At 44.6% G+C, this 20,000-nt stretch overlaps 1 pseudogene; it reads left to right on the top strand.

Moving 5' to 3' along the window:
• Positions 1–2,823: 2,823 nt before the first annotated feature.
• LOC143039045 (uncharacterized) overlaps positions 2,824–20,000 on the top strand; it is a 17,673-nt pseudogene continuing 496 nt past the window's right edge.

Here is a 20,000-nt window from a genome sequence, read left to right as displayed (position 1 = left end):
GGTGTCTCCCCCGTTTTCTTTGGAGATGGTTTAGACGTGGCAACGGTGCTAGTTTTGCCGGCCACATCCTATGGGTCACCAGATAATGGGTGAAGTATAGTTTCAACATTGACTTACCGGTTTGTTAACTTGCAGCTACCGGGTACAAAACTAGTCACCTGTCAACGAGACTTTAGCTACACGATCGATGAAAATGTTTCTACATACTTCCAGAGTGATCCTGCATCCCCATAACTACTAGTAATATCCTTTGTTTCTTATTTAATTAGTATGATAATGTATGAAGATGTTCACAGTTTTGATGTTGTTAACTTCCTCTTAATTCTTGGAGACCTGTTTCAAGAAAGGTACACATTGCAATTTTCCCAAGTAATACATAGTTCCTCCGTAGCTGGAAAGTTATATTCGAGATGTGACAATTACCCATTTAAGGGCTATTCTCGATATATGTATATCTGTTCTGGGTGCCGTCATGGAATTCAAATCAGCTGGGGGAAACATGTGCAGCCAAAGGGCTTAAGAAGGAAATAGGCAAAAATTGGCTTACCAATAAAGTGGTTAGCGAATGGAATAGACTTAGTGACCACGTTGTGAGTCCTGAAATAATTGGTCGTTTTAGGAGAAGGTTAGGTAACTTTTGTGGATAGGCATGATAGATGGCAATGGTCACGGAACTGCCTAATGCAGGCCTTATGGTCTCTTGCAGTCTCCTTCATCCTTATGTTCTTATACGAGTGCTATACAACGTGGACCCAGTCGGTTGTTACAAGAATAGGAACATCGTCCAAGAATTGAGTCACGTGATCACCTCTGATGTAGATGGTTACCACTTTATGGTGAATGGTTCGGGGTCACCAAATGATCTTGATAAATGGATGTCCGTCAGAGAAATGTTTAATTAATTTACGATTTTTTTAGGGCTTATTAATGCAATTTCCGTCCGCCATGACAATCAATATTTTATTACTTTGTACATTTTATACAATTATGTCACACTCAGATGCTTTTTGCCTTACAAGGGCCATCCTAGTATGTGGCAATATTATTTACAATATGCAATTTGATTAACATGGACACACACATCGTTTTCTTTATTATAGTAACTTTATCTTACAAAGATGCTACTTGTATATGCGTTAAGGGGACACTGCAGTAGTGGCGTGTTGCCACACATCTGGCGTTGGGTTTCGAGGTCATGGGACAGGCTATTTGCCTAATGTCGGCTCCATTGGATAGTTCGTGGTTTGAAACGCAATATTCCCTTTTGGTGGTCCATGATCCTGGGCAGAGATCCATGTCCCAAAGGCATCCAGACGCGACTTCAACCATCACACCGACGCAACCACTTGCGTGAAACCGATCGCGCGCCCGCGCACACACACACACACACACACACACACACACACACACACACACACACACACACACACACACACACACACACACACACACACACACACACACACACACACACACACACACACACACACAAACCCCTCCGCATCTCCACATACATGCTCACACATACACAAACATACACACACACACACAAATACATGCACACGCTCACACACATACCCAATTACACACACACAAATACACACACACACACACACACACACACACACACACACACACACACACACACACACACACACACACACACACACACACAAATACATGCACATGCTCACACGAATACATACACACACACTGTTATGCCCCGCGATTGATTTCATCCAATAGTCTGCGGCAGTGTGCAAGCTGACGAATCACAAAAGTCTTCCTCCTACCACACAGACACCTACAGCACCAGTTAGTTTGACTAAGATTATCTATAACTCCATAGACAACTCCTGTCTCATAACTTCTCGGCGTGAAAGCTTAGAGATAGAATTTTGTCAATAAACAGTGATTCTGTCCTTGGAGATAATGTCGCACCAGAGAGGTGTTGTGTGTTGTCATAGAGTTGAAAAGGTGAAAAAGAAAAAAAGATTAACGAAAGTAGTAGAAAGGAGAGGTAATAGGAATTAGAAAAGATCAGCATCTTTTTTTTTTTTTTTTTGAGAGAGAGAGACAGACAGACAGACAGAGAGAGAGGAGATTAGTTCCCAACCATATGGGAATGCTTAATTATTCCGCCGTGTAGCGAAGTCATTAGTCTCTAATATATTGACGACATAAAACATAATGCCAGTAATTCCCTATACTACTGGAAGAAATTGAAATAGGATACATCCCTGAAGTACACTTACGTGTCTGCGCTCCCATTCCGCAAATAAACTCATGGGAGCAGATGGCCCTAGATCTAGATGGACAAGATACTTCGAGGAGCTGTTAATGACGAACCCTCCAAATGTCTAAATACCAAAGGTGCCCTGGTGCCCTTTCCTATCCACACTTCAAACTAAAGATATCGTTATCCAGGGAGGCCTCAGAACACGCCCTGATCTTGTGGTCTGGTTCTGTAGTGATACACGCAGACTCAAGATGTGTTGCTGATAGCATGAGATGCCTTCATCCAATAATATTCGTTAAATCGCTAACCTCGCGCTCCTGCAGAAACTCCGAGTGTAAGAAGAAGTCTTGTTATTATCCAGGGGAACGAGAAAACTCACGCAACTACTGCAGTAATTCGCAAGACTCATGGTTGATGTTGATGTCCCCTAAAACAGGGCTATGCTCAAGGCTTTGCACTTGAGTGGTGCAACAGGCAGAGTTGTTTCTTCGACACAGACCGGAAGCAAAACACCCGGACCGTCGTCGGTGGAACGCAGTAAGCGCAGAAGACACTCGTAAAGTGTAGAGGTACTGTTTCACAGAATGCCCTTAGAGGACCGCTGTTTCCGGCAGGACAAGGACCGTAGCACTGGTGACGACTGGCGATGTCATAATTGTCACGCCCCAGATGTTCAATTGCATCATTACGTGTGCGACTTTCCTTAATCCGTGTTTCTGAGAAGGAAACTAGTCACGATACCCGAGGGACTTGCGAGCTGCCTGTGCCGGCTACAAAGGCTATACACTTCTTCGTCTGGAAGAATGTCAGTCCCCTTTATACTGTTTTGGTGACCGTTTGGTTACCTCCAGGACGGGCAGATATTTCTAAGCATATGGGGCCCCTGTGGCCCTAGAACTTAAAAAAAAAAAAAAAAAAAAAAAAAAAAAAAAAAAAAAAAAAAAAAAAAAAAAAAAAAAAAAAAAAAAAAAAAAAAAAAAAAAAAAAAAAAAAAAAAAAATCGTCGCTGGAATAACTTCGTATCAAACCACAAACTGTACCGTAAGACTCAGTCTAGGCCAGTGACCAGTATAGTTCGTGAACGTTACTCCGGCTCTGTGGACATGTGGGTTTCTCTGATGTTGATCCTATTCAGCGTTGTCTCCACAAGAGACAACCCTCGATGGAGGAGACGAAGAAGGGGAGAGACGCCCACAGAATTCGTGGCTGGAAGGTCAAGGTGATCGAATCTGTCGAGGTATTGTTTGGCTCAGGAAGGAAGGGTGTCTGCTTGGGAGCTTGCCCCTCGGAGAGACCGTGAAGGGGACTGGCGCCGGCGTGTGAGTGAAGCAACGCGCCTCCTGGCGTATGACCCAAATTGACGATGACGAACATCACGCCTCCGATGACCTTGACAGATGTCAAGTCAGCCGTTGGCAGGTGCAGGGCAGAGGCGGCCTGTGGCGTGCGTGTGGCTAATCGTCTCTGAAAGGCAGTGATGCAGATACCATCATCATAACCACGTCACGATCTGACCAAAAAGGTAGTCGTTCATCCTAACATCAGCTACCGAACACCGATTCTCCAATATTGTTGTACAAGTGGACGCAGTCCTACCCGACGTCCCCTCACATTGACGCTGATGCTGAAGAACGCTCCTGTTTTAATGCATTGCCCATGATACAAGAAAGGTATTTGTAATTTCTGCTCCTTATTTCCATTTTTTTTTTACTTGATTTATTAGTTTTCACATTTCGTTTACCTTAACAATGAAACTTTTGTATATATAGTCCCATGATTACATGACAACGCAATACATTGATTATAAGCATTAATTATAACTGTGTGTGTGTGTGTGTGTGTGTGTGTGTGTGTGTGTGTGTGTGTGTGTGTGTGTGTGTGTGTGTGTGTGTGTGTGTGTGTGTGTGTGTATAAAAGAGCCACAACCATAAATGAACTCCAGCAGCTAGAAGTCCGACAGAATGGTCGAGCGTTTGATCATCCTCATCTTAAGATGCTCAGGAAATTCGAACTCGGGAATCGTTTTTCACAATCTTGGGTATTAATCAAGAGCTTTCGGCAGTTAGTAATCAAACTATTAAACATTGGAAAAAAAAGGAGCCTTATATCCAAAAGAATTGTGTCGTAATTAAAGTTTTTCGATGTCGTGCAGAAGATGTTTTGGGGCTCTCGTTCCTGTCGGTTGGAAACTCAATGGGCTGCACCCAAAAAAGGCTTGGCATAGTGATGTTCTCAACAGGATCGAAAAATACGTGGGCCTGAATAAAAACAAAAAGTAAATAAACAGAGTAGAATGATACATAAACAGATGAATTAATGAAAAAAAAATGAATAAAATGAATCAATAAACAAATAAATAAAATACAAATGAATAAATACATTGATCAATAAATAAATAAATAAATAATAGATAAATAAACAAGTAAATAAGCAAATAGGTAAGTATATAAACAAATGTATAAATGATTAAATAACAAATAAACAGTTTGGTAAGTATATAATAGATGAATGAATGAATAAGTAAATGAATAAAGGAATAAATAAATAAAGGGAAAAAGTAAGTCAATAAGCAACTCATTAATCAGTCAATCAACACACAAATAAAGAAATAAATGAGCGTTTGAAATCAATAGATGAACAACAAACAAATTAATAAATGGATAAATACGGCAGTTACCACCGAGAGAGACACGCTGATCCAGGGAACTATTCATGGCGCAATACTGACGCGAACGGTGACGTCAGAAAACTTCTACTACGGCGTCTCCTCCTCCTCCTCCTCCTCCTCCTCCTCCTCCTCCTCCTCCTCCTCCTCCTCCTCCTCCTCCTCCTCCTCCTCCTCCCCTGCAGAGTCACTCGGAACGGCCCTCAAAAAGTCTGAGTTTTTTCATCACGACGATGCAATGGACAACGCACTTCCTGGACGCCGAGTTTCGCGGCCAAAACGGGACCCAAAAATCGCCCCGCCTCGGTCCCACTCGCTACTGTTTCGCGATCGGCGGGTTTTCTTTCGCGCGTCGCATGGTAAACGTTGAATTGTTTCATTTAGCTGGGAACAGGGTGAACGTTCATTCTACTATAGTCTGTGCGCTGCAAGGAGTCCGTTCAGGGTCTAGCACACGTCGTGCCATATCAACCATAGTACATACCTCGCTCTCTATCTCTTATTTCTCATCTATGTGGTATTCTATTTTTTTACATATCCTGTATATAGTAACTCTCTCTCCATCTATGGATATCATAAATTATTTGAATTGTGGTACTTGGCATAAAATGTTCAACTTGTAGCAAGGAAATCATAGATAACCAAATGGAGAACTGTCTGAGAATTGTGAACAAATCTATGCAAATATTATTTTGAGACTAGCTTGAATGCTGTGGCAACCTAAGTCAAATTAATTTTATATCTGAGACTCGGCGAACACCGACTTCTGAAACTGATCTGCAGACCAACAGACCAAGACGGAATGAAATCCGTATCTTGTGTGAAGATGTAATATAAGAAAGACCTTATTGTCATTTCGTTATAATTTCTCCTGTGGCGTTGTTGTATATACTCGTATATCTTACAGTCGAGTGAGGTTTCTGCACACACACACACACACACACACACACACACACACACACACACACACACACACACACACACACACACACACACACACACACACACACACACACACACACACACATATATATATATATATATATATATATATATATATATATATATATATATGTATATACATATACCAGTCTTTTTCCCTCTTACAAGGGAAGTAGCCAAAAAACAAGGGCATTAGATCCATTCCCACCCATTCCAGCCCCACATACTCCACTCACATTCACCACCCCTCCCTCCCTCCCTCAAATCTTGGCTCCTCCTGGACGACGGGTCATCCCTGCATCTCTCCCACTGCCCTTGGTTAGAAGCAGTGTCGCAAGACACAGCACATCCGAAGCAAGGCCACTTCATTTAATCGGTGACCCCCTCCCTCTCCGTCCCCTCATGCAGAAAAAGAGAAGACGGGGAGAAATCCCTTCGGGCTGCGTCAATTTATTTTCCACATACACTCCCACACTCCCCCATCCCCCACCCACTCTATTCCATGCATCACAGCATCATCCATATACAACCATTCTCCATTCAACCCTATCTTCTGTTTTCTCCCGTCCTTCCTCAACAGACATTCACCTCTTTCCCAATGCACAGAGGAAACGACGCACATGCACACACATATACAAATATGTATATATATATATATATATATATATGTATATATATATATATATATATATACATGTGTAACTCAAACTCACCATCCCATCATCATGCAGGAGGAGTGTAGGAAAAGAAAGAAGAGAAAAATGAAGTGAAATAGGAGAATAGGGAGAAGGAAGGAGGAAGAACGGGAAGAGAAGGAAAGAAGAGAAGGAAAAAGGCTGAAAGAGAAGAGGAAATACATACATGCATATATATATATATATATATATATATATATATATATATACATATTATATTTCTGTACATATGCATAAACCACTATGACTGGACGTAGGCATGCAAGCAGACAAATCTGCATGCATGATTAAACGAAGACACGTTTACATATCTACACTGAGTCGCGTCCCTTTGCTCACCCAGTCTATTTGGATTTCTCGGCACCTTGACGTTCCATGCACATGCAATAAAACGTGTACACATAGACACAGGCAGTAATGAACATACACATACTAGTCACTCGCAGACGTGCGCCCGCACAGGTATCACGTGAACAACGTTGGCCAATGGAAGGATAGAATCGGGAACCTACGAACGTTCTTCATATTTCCTGCTCTGCAGTCAGGTAAACTGAATGAAATAACACACACACACACACACACACACACACACACACACACACACACACACACACACACACACACACACACACACACACACACACACACACACACACACACACACACGTCTCGATGTAATGGTACCGCACTCGACCGTTCCGAGTTCGAGTCCTATCCACTGCTGAACATTTCTGCAGCGCTGCAATGCAAGCCGACACCCCAAATCGGGAGAACAGATAGGGTAATAGCTGTCGGTCACGAGACCGACACGTGATCTATGACCGTGGTGAATCACACATGTACCTCATTATAACTCATGAACACACACACACACTCACACATAGTATATATATATATATATATGTATATATATATATATATATACATACATATACATACACACACACACACACACACACACACACACACACACACACACACACAAATATATATATATATATATATATATATATATATATATATATATATACATACATATACATACACACACACACACACACACACACACACACACACACACATGTATATATATATATATATATACATGTATATATATACATATGTATATATATATAAATTTATATATATATATATATATATATATATATATATATATATATATCCATATATCAAAGTTTAAATAATGAAAAATATTAGTCGATATTTACCAAGGAAAAATACTTCGATAATTAGAAAGGACGCAGGATTAAACAATAAAAAGGTGAAAGTGTAAGAAGTAGGTAGTTTTCTTTCGAAATTCTGAGTGTGAGAAAGGCCTCAGGGTCAGATATGAATTCGAAGTGGATACGCAAAGAAGGAAGAGTGACCCAGGATTGGAAAAAGGCAAATGTGGTGCCAATTATAATGAAGGAACCTGTAAGGTATATACTAAGGTCGGTGCGTCCCAAGGAGTCCATTCATGGTGAAGTAGATGAGGGAATTCCTCTGAGCGCGATGTTGCCAATTTGACCACCAATTATATCCGACCAGTTTCACCTGTGACACTTCGACGTGGCAACATGGGGAAAAGGCGCTGTTGCCACGTGTCTAGAATTGATTCAAACCGTTGTTATAACCCTGAAAAGTTATACTAATTGTACTATACAACTCCCTTTACTACATACAAAAAAATGGAATAGTATATAAATGGGAAATAACAAAGATAGACATGTGCTAAGGTTGATTTGTCAGAATGGTTAGTGATAAATCACGACGATAACCACACCCTGAACGTATTCCTTGGGGAGCGTAGACTACAGTATGATAGAAAATTTGTGAAAGACAAGTGATGAGGATACTTGGAAGTATCAGTCGTCTTTAGAGATAACAAATTCAGTTTCTAAAATGGAGTATCGTCTTTAACGAATATACATACATACATACATATACCAAGGCTTTTTCCCCCTTACTAGGGAGGTAGCCAAAAAGGAAAATATGATTTTCTTTTTTCAATACCGGTTGTGTTGTATGGGAAAAAGGGTTCACTGGATTGTGGATCTGGAGAAGGCCTTCGGTTGTTAAACAGAAAACTAATATTCAAGTTCTCCAACAACAATGAATAACATACAAACATAAGAATGGAGGTGAATGCAGGAGACCATAAGGCCTACACTAGGTGTTAAACAGAAAACTAATATTTAAGTTCTCCAACAACAATGAATAACATACAAACATAAGAATGGAAGGGAATGCAGGAGGCCATAAGGCCTATACTAGGTAGCTCCATGTCCCTTACCACCTAACATCCGATCCATAAAGTTATCTAATCCCCTCTTAAAACAACCGATAGTTTCAGCGCTCAATACATGGTTACTAAGTCTATCCCATTCGCTAACCACTCTGTAGGTAAACCACTTCTTGCCTATTTCCCTCTTAAAACTAAATTTGTCCAATTCAAATCCATTACTACAAGTCCTGCCCTCGTCTCAATATGATGACCTTGTCTGCATCTTGAAGAGCTTAGGCGATGCAGGTTTTTATTAAATAGATTCATGAGAACAGCGGTGAAGGGTGACATGTCAACCTGAAGACAACAGGTGTCTGGAGGAGACTTGGTACTGACACCTGCAATATTTTTTCTAAATGTCAATGTGTCGTTGACAAGGCAGATGAAAAAAAAAACAGCTACGCTAATCTATTCACTGAATATGCCAAGATCATTTAAAGTAAAAAGTAAAGAGGATTGTCAACAGATCTAGAAAATGTTTACGGATAGAGCCAGAGGTGGGAAATGATATCTAATGCAAAAAGGCAAAATTTTTGAGACAGTAGAAAAAGGTAATGATAAATAAGACAATCAATAAAGCGAAGGTGAAAGAAAGAAACCTGCGAGTTTTGATTTGTCCCTCGAAAAACTCATTAACAAGTAATATCAGGAGGAACATACATGCCATTTGAAAAAGTTGACAGGGAGTAATGAATTTTTTTTTTATAAATAAATAATAAGATGCTATATAAAAATGAAGAATAATAACCTAAAATAGATTCATATTAATGAAAACAGTGTAGACAAAATAAGATAAAGCGAAACGAAAGAAAACAAATCAAAACAAAATCAAACAAAATAAAGTAAAACAGTTGTAATAACTTATCAATTCAGTAAACAAGTAAATAAATGAATTAATAAATAAACCCACAAATGAACAGAAAAACATAAATAAACAAAATAAAAAGAGTAAGAAATACAGCTTCCAAAAAAAAAAAAAAAAATCTAGTTGGATAAAACAAATTAATTCAAAGTAAAATTTGATAAGTGGAGAAATAGAGATAGTACACTGCAAGCAGAAATCCAATCCTTTATATTGCAATTAAGTAAATACAATTTGGTAAATATACATGTGTGCGCACACACACACACACACACACATACACACACACACACACACACACACACACACACACACACACATACACACACACACACACACACACACACACACACACACACACACACGCACATGCACGACTATTTTCTCCCTCTTTTACTCTCATTCGTTCATTTTGCATCTTTCACTCCCTTTCTCTTTCCCATCTCCCTTTCTCTCTCTCTCTCTCTCTCTCTCTCTCTCTCTCTCTCTCTCTCTCTCTCTCTCTCTCTCTCTCTCTCTCTCTCTCTCTCTCTCTCTCTCTCTCTCTCTCTCTCTCTCTCTCTCTCTCTCTCTCTCTTTCTTACTTTCATGGAAGTACTCACACACAGGCAGAATAGGATGCCCCATTTAATTTCCGCCGGGCCAGGCTTCAGCCGCGCGGGCCAAGTTGCCTTCCTATGCATGAAACTCTGCTCCCAATTTGCTTCGATATTGTTGCGTGGCGTTACAGCAGCGCTAGCAGGGGTCGGACAGGCCCCGCCTTTTGGGCCGGTGAGTGCGGGGGGGGTGGGGGTATGTGGAGTGCCGGGTAAGGACGTGGATGGGGTATAGTGGTGGGCGTCGGGGTTAGGGTGGATTTAGGGTGGAGAAGTGGATGGAAGGACTGGTGGTAGAGGAGGGTGTGGGTGGGGTGTAGTGGTTGGTGTCGGGGTTAGGGTGGATTTAGGGTGGAGAAGTGGATAGAAGGACTGGGGGTAGAGGAGGGTGTGGGTGGGGTGTAGTGGTGGGCGCCGGGGTTAGGGTGGATTTAGGGTGGAGAAGTGGATAGAAGGACTGGTGGTAGAGGAGGGTGTGGGTGGGGTGTAGTGGTGGGCGCCGGGGTTAGAGTGGATTTAGGGTGGAGAAGTGGATAGAAAGACTGGGGGTAGAGGAGGGTGTGGGTAGAGACAGGATGAAGTCACGGACTGGATGTGAGTGATTAGAACATTGAAGACATAACACGGAAGCTTTTGGAAGCAGCTGAGATCCTTGGCTACCACAGGAAACGTGATTTTCTGTTCTTACTCGGTTGATAACAGGAGATTTCATTCATGTGAGGGTCAGGGTGTCGATTCCTCGACGCATCGAGAAAAATAATTTCCACTATAGATAAGTAAATAAATAAATAAATAAATAAATAAATAAATAGATAAATAAATAAATAAACAAATAAATAGATGAATAAACAAATGAATTAATAAATGAATAAATAAATAAATAATATGTGAATAAATAAATAGATAGACAAATAAATGAATAAATAAATAGATAGATAAATAGATAAATAAAATAGAAAGAAATAACTTTTAACTTCCCATGTTCCCCTCTTTTACCACGACTATCAATCCACCACTAAGGTGTGATTTGCCCCCCAAGGACAGAAACGCTGGTTATCATTGTTTACGAAATACAATCTCGTTAGATCGGGACCCTTCTCTCTTTCAGTTCCTCCCCTCGGCCGAATGAAATTGTCGGGGATTCTTCGGAGCCATTGTAAAATGTATGTCACCCATTTCGAGGCCATGAGTGATGGGGAGATGGAGGAGGAGAAAGGAGGAGAAAAGTGCATGAAAAGGTGAAAAAAAAGGAAGAAGAAGAAGGAAGAGCAGAAGGAAGAGAGAAGACCAGGAGGAAGAAGGGGAAGAAAGCGGAAGAGGAGGAGGAGGAGGAGGAGGAGGGTGGAGAGGAAGTGCAAGAAAAGGAGGTGAAGAAAAAGGAAGAGGAAGAGGAGAAGGAAGAGAAGAAGGAAGAGGAGGAAGAACAGGAGGAAGAAGGGGAGGAGGAGAATAAGAAGGAGGAGAAGGGTGAAGAGGAAGTACAAGAAAAGGAGGTGAAGAAAAAGGAAGAGGAAGAGGAGGAAGACCAGGAGGAAGAAGGGGAGGAGGAGAATGAGAAGGAGGAGTAGTAGGAGGAGAAGGGTGAAGAGGAAGTGTAAGAAAAGGAGGAAGAGGAAGAGGAGAAGAAAGAGGAGGAAGAACTGGAGGAGGAACGGGTAAAAAGAGGCGGGAAAACGATGAGGCATAGGAGGAAAATGAGGTACAAGAGGGTGTGGGGGGAAGAGGAAAAGGAAGAAGAGGAGGAGGAGAACGAGGAGGGAAGAGGAAAAGGAAGAAGAGGAGGAGGAGAACGAGGAGGGAAGAGGAAAAGGAAGAAGAGGAGGAGGAGAACGAGGAGGGAAGAGGAAAAGGAAGAAGAGGAGGAGGAGAACGAGGAGAGAAGAGGAAAAGGAAGAAGAGGAGGAGGAGAACGAGGATGACCAGGAGGATCAAGAGGCGAGAGGGGGAAGGGAAAGAGCAAGAGGAGGAGGAACGGGAGGAGGAGGAGGAGGAGGAGGAGGAGGAGGAACGGGAGGAGGAGGAGGAGGAAAGAATGATTAAGAAGAATAGGAGGAGGAGGTGTAGGAGGAGAGGAGGAGGAGGAAGAGGAATAAGAACAGGAAGATGAGGAGGAAAGAAGATTAGGAGGAGAAGGAGGAGGAGGAGGTGTAGGAGGGGAGGAGGAGGAGGAGGAATAAGAACAGGAAGATGAGGAGGAAAGAAGATTAGGAAGGATAGGAGGAGTAGGAGGAGGAGGAGGTGTAGGAGGGAAGGAGGAGGAGGAGGAGGAGGGGGGGAGGAGGAAGAGGAATAGGAACAGGAAGATGAGGAGGAAAGAGGAGTTGAATGGAAGGAGGAAGAACAGAAGGAAGAAGAGGAGGAGGAAGAGGAGTAACAAGAGCAGGAGTAGGGAAGAGGAAGGGAATGAAGAGGAGGAGGAGGAGGAGGTAAAAGAAGAAGAAAAGGAATGACAGGAGGATAAACAGGGTGATGATGAGGAGAAGGAAGAAGAAAGAGATGAGGAGGAGGAGGTAGAGAGAAAGGAAGAGGAGGAATTGCAGGAGGAAAATAGGAAGAAAAGGAAGAGGAGGAACAGGAGAAAGAGGAAGAGGTGGAGAAAGAGGAGAAGGACGAGGAACAGAGGAGAATGGAGGAAGAGGAGGAGGAGGAGGAGGAGGGGGAGGAGGAGGAGGGGGAGGAGGAGGAATGGGAGGAGGAGAAAGAGGAAGAGGTGGAGAAGAGAAGAAGAGGAGGAGAAGAAGGAAAGGAAGAAGAGGAAGAACAGGAGAAATAATGACCTGAAGCTGTCAGAAGTCAGATCCCAAGATTAAGTAAAAACAATTTCGCCCACCGCGCCGTCATTGGCCGGTACAAGATTCCAGTCGAGGCGATTGAATGTAATACAGTTCGAATTTTTAAAGTTCACGTGGAGAAACATCGACTTTTTTTTTTTTTCTTTTCTTTTTTTAATCCGACCTTGTTTTCGATTGAAAGGTCTCCAAATGACTTCTTACACTAGAACTCACCGATTTTTTTTCTTTTTTCTTTAATCCGACCTCGTTTTTGACTGAAAGGTCTTCAGTTGACTTCTTACACTAGAAGTCAGAGTTACAAGAAAGGGGAATAAGACGGTGAGGAAGATGAAGAAGAAATGGAGGAGGAGGTTGAAGAAGATGGAGAAGAAGGAGAGGAGAAGGAGGGTAGCAGGAGGAGAGAGAATAATGTAAAGAGGAGAAAAAGAAAGAAGAGGAGGAAGATAAGGAGAATAGAAGGAGGAAGTGGGAAGGAGGAGGGGAGGAGGTGATGTACGGAAACCTTCTTGTGAAAGTGTCACAGGGAAGGGAAAGAAGAGAAGAAGAGGAAAGTAGAGGAGGAAAGGTAGGAAAGAAAGGGAGGAAAAGAGGGAGGGAGGGAGGGAGGGAGGGCAGAGGAAGGAGGGAGGGTAAAGGACGTTATGGAGGAAAGAGGAGGGAATTACAGGGTGATCAAAAGTAGGACTGGAAAGTACAAGGCAAGGAAGGGGAAGAGAGAAAAGAAGGATAAGGAAGGGAAGATAAGGAATGGGATGAGAAGAGAAGAAAGGGGGATCTGAGGGGAAGGGAGGGGAAGAGCCGTCGCTACCTGACAAGGGACGGAGAAGGGGAAAGGAGGGGAGGAGGGAGGGGGGAGGGGGGAAGGAGGGAAGCCGTGTCACAGGGGATCTGAGGCCAGGCAGGACAAGAAGGGGAAACGCAGAGGGGGAGGCGGAGGGGAGTAATGTCTTGGAAAGATGGAGCTAGGGAGGAGGAAGAGGAGGAGGAGGAGGAGGAGGAGGAGGAAGAGGAGGAAGAGGAGGAGGAGGAGGAGGTAGAGAAGAAGGAAGAAGTGCAAGAGTGGGATGAGGAGACAGGGTGAGGAAGACGGGAGAGGAGCGAGACTATGAAAGGCAGAGTAAGAGAAGAGTAAGGAGAAAGAGAGAAAGGAAGGGAGGAGAAATCTGTAGTTGTAGAAGTTGGACCGGGAGGAAGGGAGGCAGGGAGTGAGGGAATGAGGGAGTGAGGGAGGGAGTGAGGGAAGCAGGGAGTGAGGGAGGGAGTGAGGGAGTGAGAGAGGGAAGTGAGGGAGGGAAGTGGGGGAGGCACAAGGCACAGAAGGGAGATGAGGGTCTTTATGGAGATCAGGGAAGGGACGAAGAAGGGCTTGGGAGGGAGGCAGGAAGTGAGTGAGGGAGAGAGGGAGTGAGAGAGGGAGTGAGGGAGTGAGGGAGGGAGGTAGGGAGTGAGAGAGGGAAGTAGAAGAGGCACAAGGGACAGAAGTGAGGGGAGGGTCTTTATGGAGATCAGGGAAGAATGAGAAATGGGAAGGAGGTACCAAGAAGGGTTTGCGGTTAGAGGAGGCGCTGGTTAGAGAGACTGAAGAGGCCGAAGCCGCGTAGGAGTGGGATTAGGAAGGGGAGAGAATGATCAGGAGAAGGAGGAGGGGTGATTGGGGAGGCGGGGAAGGGGAAGAGGAGAAGGAACGAGGAAAGGAAAAAGAGGGAAGAGGAAAAAATGGGGAAACGTCGCGATAGAGGAGTTGGGGAAGAAAGGGAAGGAGAGGAAGGGAGGGGAGGGGTGGGTGGGTAAAAAGAGAAGAGAGAAGAGAGGAGGAGAGAAGAGAGGAGAGAGCAAAGAAGGGGGTAGAAGGAAAAGAGAGGGGAGAGGAGAGGAAAGGAGAGAGTAGAGAGGGGGGAGGAGAGGAACAGGGGAGAGGACAGAGAGAGGGGGAGAGGAAAGGGGAGGAGAGGAGAAGAGGGGAGGAAAGGAGTGGAGGAAAGAGGAGAGAATAAGAGGAGAAGAGGAGGTAAGAAGAGGGGAGAGGAAGGAAAGAAGAAAGAAGAGAAGAGTAAGGAGAAAGAGAGGAAGGAAGGAAGGAGAGTAGAAGAAGAGGGGAGGAAAATAGAGAAGTAGAGAAATAGAGGAGGAAAGTAGAAGAAGGAAGGAGAGGAAGAGAGAATGAGAAGAGAGAAAAGGATGAATGGAGGGAAGAAAAAGAGGAGGGAGAGGAAAAGAGAGAAAGGGAGGAAGAGGAAAAGAGAGAAATGGAAAAGTGGAGGGAAGAAGAGAGGAGTGAAGGAGAGGAGAGGAAGAAAGAAGGGAAAGAGGAAAGAAGAGAGAAATTTAGGTGTTGAGGGCAGGAAGAGAGGAGGGGAGGGCAAGAAGAGAGGAGGGGAGAGGAGGGAGGATAAGAGAGAAGGGGAGAAGTGAGGGGGGAAACGGAAACGCGGACGGGAGTGGAAAAAAGGAGGGAAGGAAAAGAACATAAGAACACAAGAATGAAGGAGACTGCAGGAGACCATAAGGCCTACACTAGGCAGAGGAGAGTGGGGAGAGTGGGAAGGGAAATGAAAGGTAAGTGAGGTAAAGAAGGAGTCAGGGAAGGGTGGGAGTGCGAGGTAAGAGGGACTTCCTCACGCGGCACTCCCCCCCCCCCACCTTCTGGGGCTTAGGGGCAACTCGGCAAGGAAAGACGATTTAAAGTTGAGTGTGGATAAAGTGGAATGGGAAGAGGGGGACAAACGGAGAGAGGGGAGGGAGAGGAGAGAGGGGAGGGAGAGGAGGGAAGGGGGAAAGGGGAGGGGAAGGAAAAGAGGAAGGATGAGAAGGGAAAGGGAAATGGGAGGGGAATGAAAAGAGGAAGAGAGAGAGAGAGAGAGAGAGAGAGAGAGAGAGAGAGAGAGAGAGAGAGAGAAATGGGAGTATGGAAGAGGGGAGAGACGGAGACAGGGAAGGGAGAGGAGGGAAGGGGAAAAAGGAGGGGGAGCAATATCGTGGCAAAGGTGCCGTCGAGTCAGTGCAATGTCCCAGGGCAGGGTTATGAAGGAATGGAGGGATAGTAGACGATCATGGTGATCAGCACACTTTTTCGAGTGGAAATAGATTATCAATCGCAAAAGGAATACTGCCCAGGATACCCCTACAGTCTGTGTGTATGGCACTTAAGTCCATAGAATGTTGAGTACAGTCAATGTGAGGGAAGAGGAGAGTGAGAGGAGGGGGGGGAAGGGACGAAAGAGAGACGACGGGTCGGGAAGAGAGGGAAAGAGAAGAAAGGGAATGAAAGAGAGAAGAGAGGAGGAGGAGGAAAGGGGTTGTAGTGGACAAGAGGTAAGAGGGAGGGAAGGAGGGGGAGGGGGTGGGGAGGGGCTGATAGGAGGGGAGAAGGGGAGGTGAGAGGTGGAGGTTAGAAGGGAAGGAAGAGGGGAGGGATGGTGGAGGGGAAAGGAGAAGAAAGGAGAGTGGAGGGGAGAAGAAGGGGAGAGGAGGGGAGGGGAGGAGAGGGGAGATGGAGGGGAGATGGAGGGGAGGGAAGATGGAGGGGAGGAGAGGTACCATAGGGAAGAAAAAGACCATGTGTAAGAGAGAGAGAGAGAGAGAGAGAGAGAGAGAGAGAGAGAGAGAGAGAGAGAGAGAGAGAGAGAGAGAGAGAGAGAGAGAGAGAGAGAGGTGGGAATATAGACAGAGGGTAGAACATCATGGAAAGGAAAAAGTACACGCATAAATTCAGTGTAAGACATTCTGATTTTCCAGATCCGTGCCCTTTCCATTCTCTTTCTAAGCGACACTTGTGCATAAGGTAAGGAAAGGATCTGTGTGCAGAATACACGAAAAAAATTGTGACACTACAGTCCAAAGGAAAGCGAAACACTCATACGCGACGTCAGCAGTGGACTGAATGTTTATAATGTTACGAACTCCTACATCTCTCTCTCTCTCTCTCTCACACACACACACACACACACACACACACACACACACACACACAGAGAGAGAGAGAGAGAGAGAGAGAGAGAGAGAGAGAGAGAGAGAGAGAGAGAGAGAGAGAGAGAGAGAGAGAGAGAGAGAGAGAGAGAGAGAGAGAGAGAGAGAGAGAGAGAGAGAGAGAGAGAGAGAGAGAGAGAGAGAGAGAGAGAGAGAGAGAGAGAGAGAGAGAGAGAGAGAGAGAGAGAGAGAGAGAGAGAGAGAGAGAGAGAGAGAGAGAGGGGTTGCGTGGATCAGATTTTTGTGGTAATGCAGATATGTGAGAAAACTTTAGGAAAAGGTAAGGATGTTTTTTGGGCCTTTATGGATTTGGAAAAGGCTTATTACAGGGTAGACAGGAAAGCATTGTGCATTGTGGGAAGTATTGAAGATATACGAGATAAGAGAAAAGCTGTTAAGAGCAGTCGGGAGTTTTTAGGAAAGTAGAAGAGCCTGTGTTAGAATTAGAAATGGAGAGAGTGAGTGGTTTGAGGTAAAGGTGGGACTTCGCCAGGGATATGTTATGTCGCCTTGGCTATTTGATTTATTAATGGATGGGGTGGGGCGAGAGGTAAACGCAAGGGTAATGGGCCGGGGATTGGAAATGGTTAAAGAAAATTGAGAAAAATGACAGATAAGCCAGTTGTTGTTTGCTGACAACATTGCGCTTGTAATAGAATCAGAGGAGGGATTATGGAAGCTAGTGACGGAGTTTGAGAAGGTGTGCGAAAGTAGGAAGTTGAAGACAAATGTGGGTAAAAATAAGGTGATGAGACGTACAAGGTAGCAAATTGGAAGTGAGTATTAAGGGAGAAAGACTGAAGGAAGTGAATAGCTTTAGATACTTGGGTGGGAATGTGGTGGGAAAGGGAGGAGTGGAGGTGGAGGTAGAATGTAGAGTGAGAGAAGCAAATAAATGTTTTTTGGGAATTAAAAAGTGTAATGAGAAATAGACATTTGGGAATGGATGCTCAGAGGAGATTATATGAAGGAGTGATTGTGCCGACAACAGTGTATGGAGCAGAAACATGGAACACAAGAGAGGAGGAGTGGAAGATTTTAAATGTGTTTGATATGAAATGCCTGAGAAGCATGGTAGGGGTTACTAGGCTGGATAGAGTGAGAAACGAGGAGTTGAGGAGGAGAGTGGGGTTGAAGAGGGAGTTGGGGGATAGGGTTGATGAAAGAGTATTGGGATGGTTTGGACACATGGAAAGAATAAGTGAAGAAATATTAGTAAAAGATGTGTGGAAAGCAAAGGTGGAGGGAATGAACATGAGGGGGCGACCAAGTATGAGATGGATGGATGAGGTAAAAGGGGCATTGGGAAAAAAGGGAATGTCTGTTGAGTAAGGACGAGAGAAGACAGAAGATAGCGGTAGGTGGAGAATGGTTGTGTATGGATGATATTGTGATGCATGGAAGGGAGTGGGTGGGGGATGGAGAGTGAGGGAGTATGTGTGAATGATATTTTGATGCAGCCCGAAGTGATTTGTCCCCGTCTTCTCTTTTTCTGCATGAGGGAACAGAGTGGTGAGGTCGCCGATTAAATGAAGCGGCCTTGCTGTGGATGTGTCTTGCTACATTGTTTCTGACCCAGGGCAGTGGGCGAGATACAGGGATGATCTGTCATCCAGGAGGAGCCAAGAACGGAGGGAGGGAGAGGGGTGAGTGGGAGTGGAGTATGTGGGGATGAAATGGGTGGGAGTGGATTAATACCTTTGGCTTTGGCTACCTCCCTTGTAAGAAAAGAAAAAAGCCGTTTTTATATGGATGTACGTATGTATGTATTATGTACCATAGTATGCTTGGCGTGCCTTTCTTGCCCAGAGATTATGTTTACCAGTGAGTCATCTCACCACTTGTTGCATTTTTTTTTTTTTATATAATAGAGAGAGAGAAAAAGGAATTGAAAATGAGAGTTTTCTTTACCTCATCTTACTGTCACTTGGTAAGTGTTCAGTAGTAGCAACAATGGTATTTCAGCCCGATACTACAGTGGAGACTCTGGAGAACGACTGTTCTCACATCTAGCCGCCGGCCCGTATGCTGAGTCTCTGCCGCCCGCAATGCATACCAGCCGCCGTCGACCTTCCTGGCTGCTGAGCCGCCGCCTATCCCGGACCGCCCGTTTAGTCACCTCCGTATTAGCTTGCTGAGCCGCCGTCTATTCCGGACCACCCACTGAGTCGCCGCCACCCACCCTGCCTGGTGGCCGCCGCCTCCGACCCCCCTGCCTGCTGGTCTCCACCGCCTCTGCCGACCGCTCTGCCTGATGAGCTGCTGCCCTGCCGCCCATACTAGAGGACTGTCTATGGACGGCTGGCTGTTGGACCACCTACCCGTCCATGGACCTCTGCACGCTGGCCTACCAGTCTACATACGAATCACCGTTCCGCGACCGTTACCACCACGTAACAGTGCCCAGGATATTTGTGTGTTGTAGTGCCCAGGATATTTGTGTGTTGTAGTGTCCAGGATATTTATGTGTCGTAATGCCCGGGATATTTGTGTGTTGTAGTGCCCAGGATATTTGTGTTGTAGCGCCAAAGATACTTCCGTGTTCTAGTGCCCATGACAGTGTTCTCAGACATTTCTTTTAGTTACCCCGAATATTCCACAGTCTATAGTGTCGTACACTCACCAGCCACGATGGATAGAATAACCACAACGATGCCGGCCGAAATGATAGCTGCAGTATTCTTCCGAATGCCTAAATTTTGCAGCCAGGACCATCCACGTGGTTCTCTATCTTAGAATGCAACTTTAAAGCCTCTGCGATAATTGCCAGTCTCACCAAGTTCACCCACACCGCGTCAGTTCTGCCGCCTGATGTCCTCTCACAAGTTTCTGATATTATTTGTACTTCTGCCATTTGAGATACTCTGTATGAAGACCTCAGTGCCACTATCCTACTGAGCCTGCAGTCTACTATGGCTGCTCGATTTCTAGTGCTCCTGTCGAAGGAAGACCTGGG

This window comes from Oratosquilla oratoria, chromosome 25, assembly GCF_046742065.1.
Source record: "Oratosquilla oratoria isolate Oo_2021 chromosome 25, ASM4674206v1, whole genome shotgun sequence".
NCBI classification, from domain to species: domain Eukaryota; kingdom Metazoa; phylum Arthropoda; class Malacostraca; order Stomatopoda; family Squillidae; genus Oratosquilla; species Oratosquilla oratoria.
This window is presented reverse-complemented; position numbering and strand designations above follow the sequence as displayed.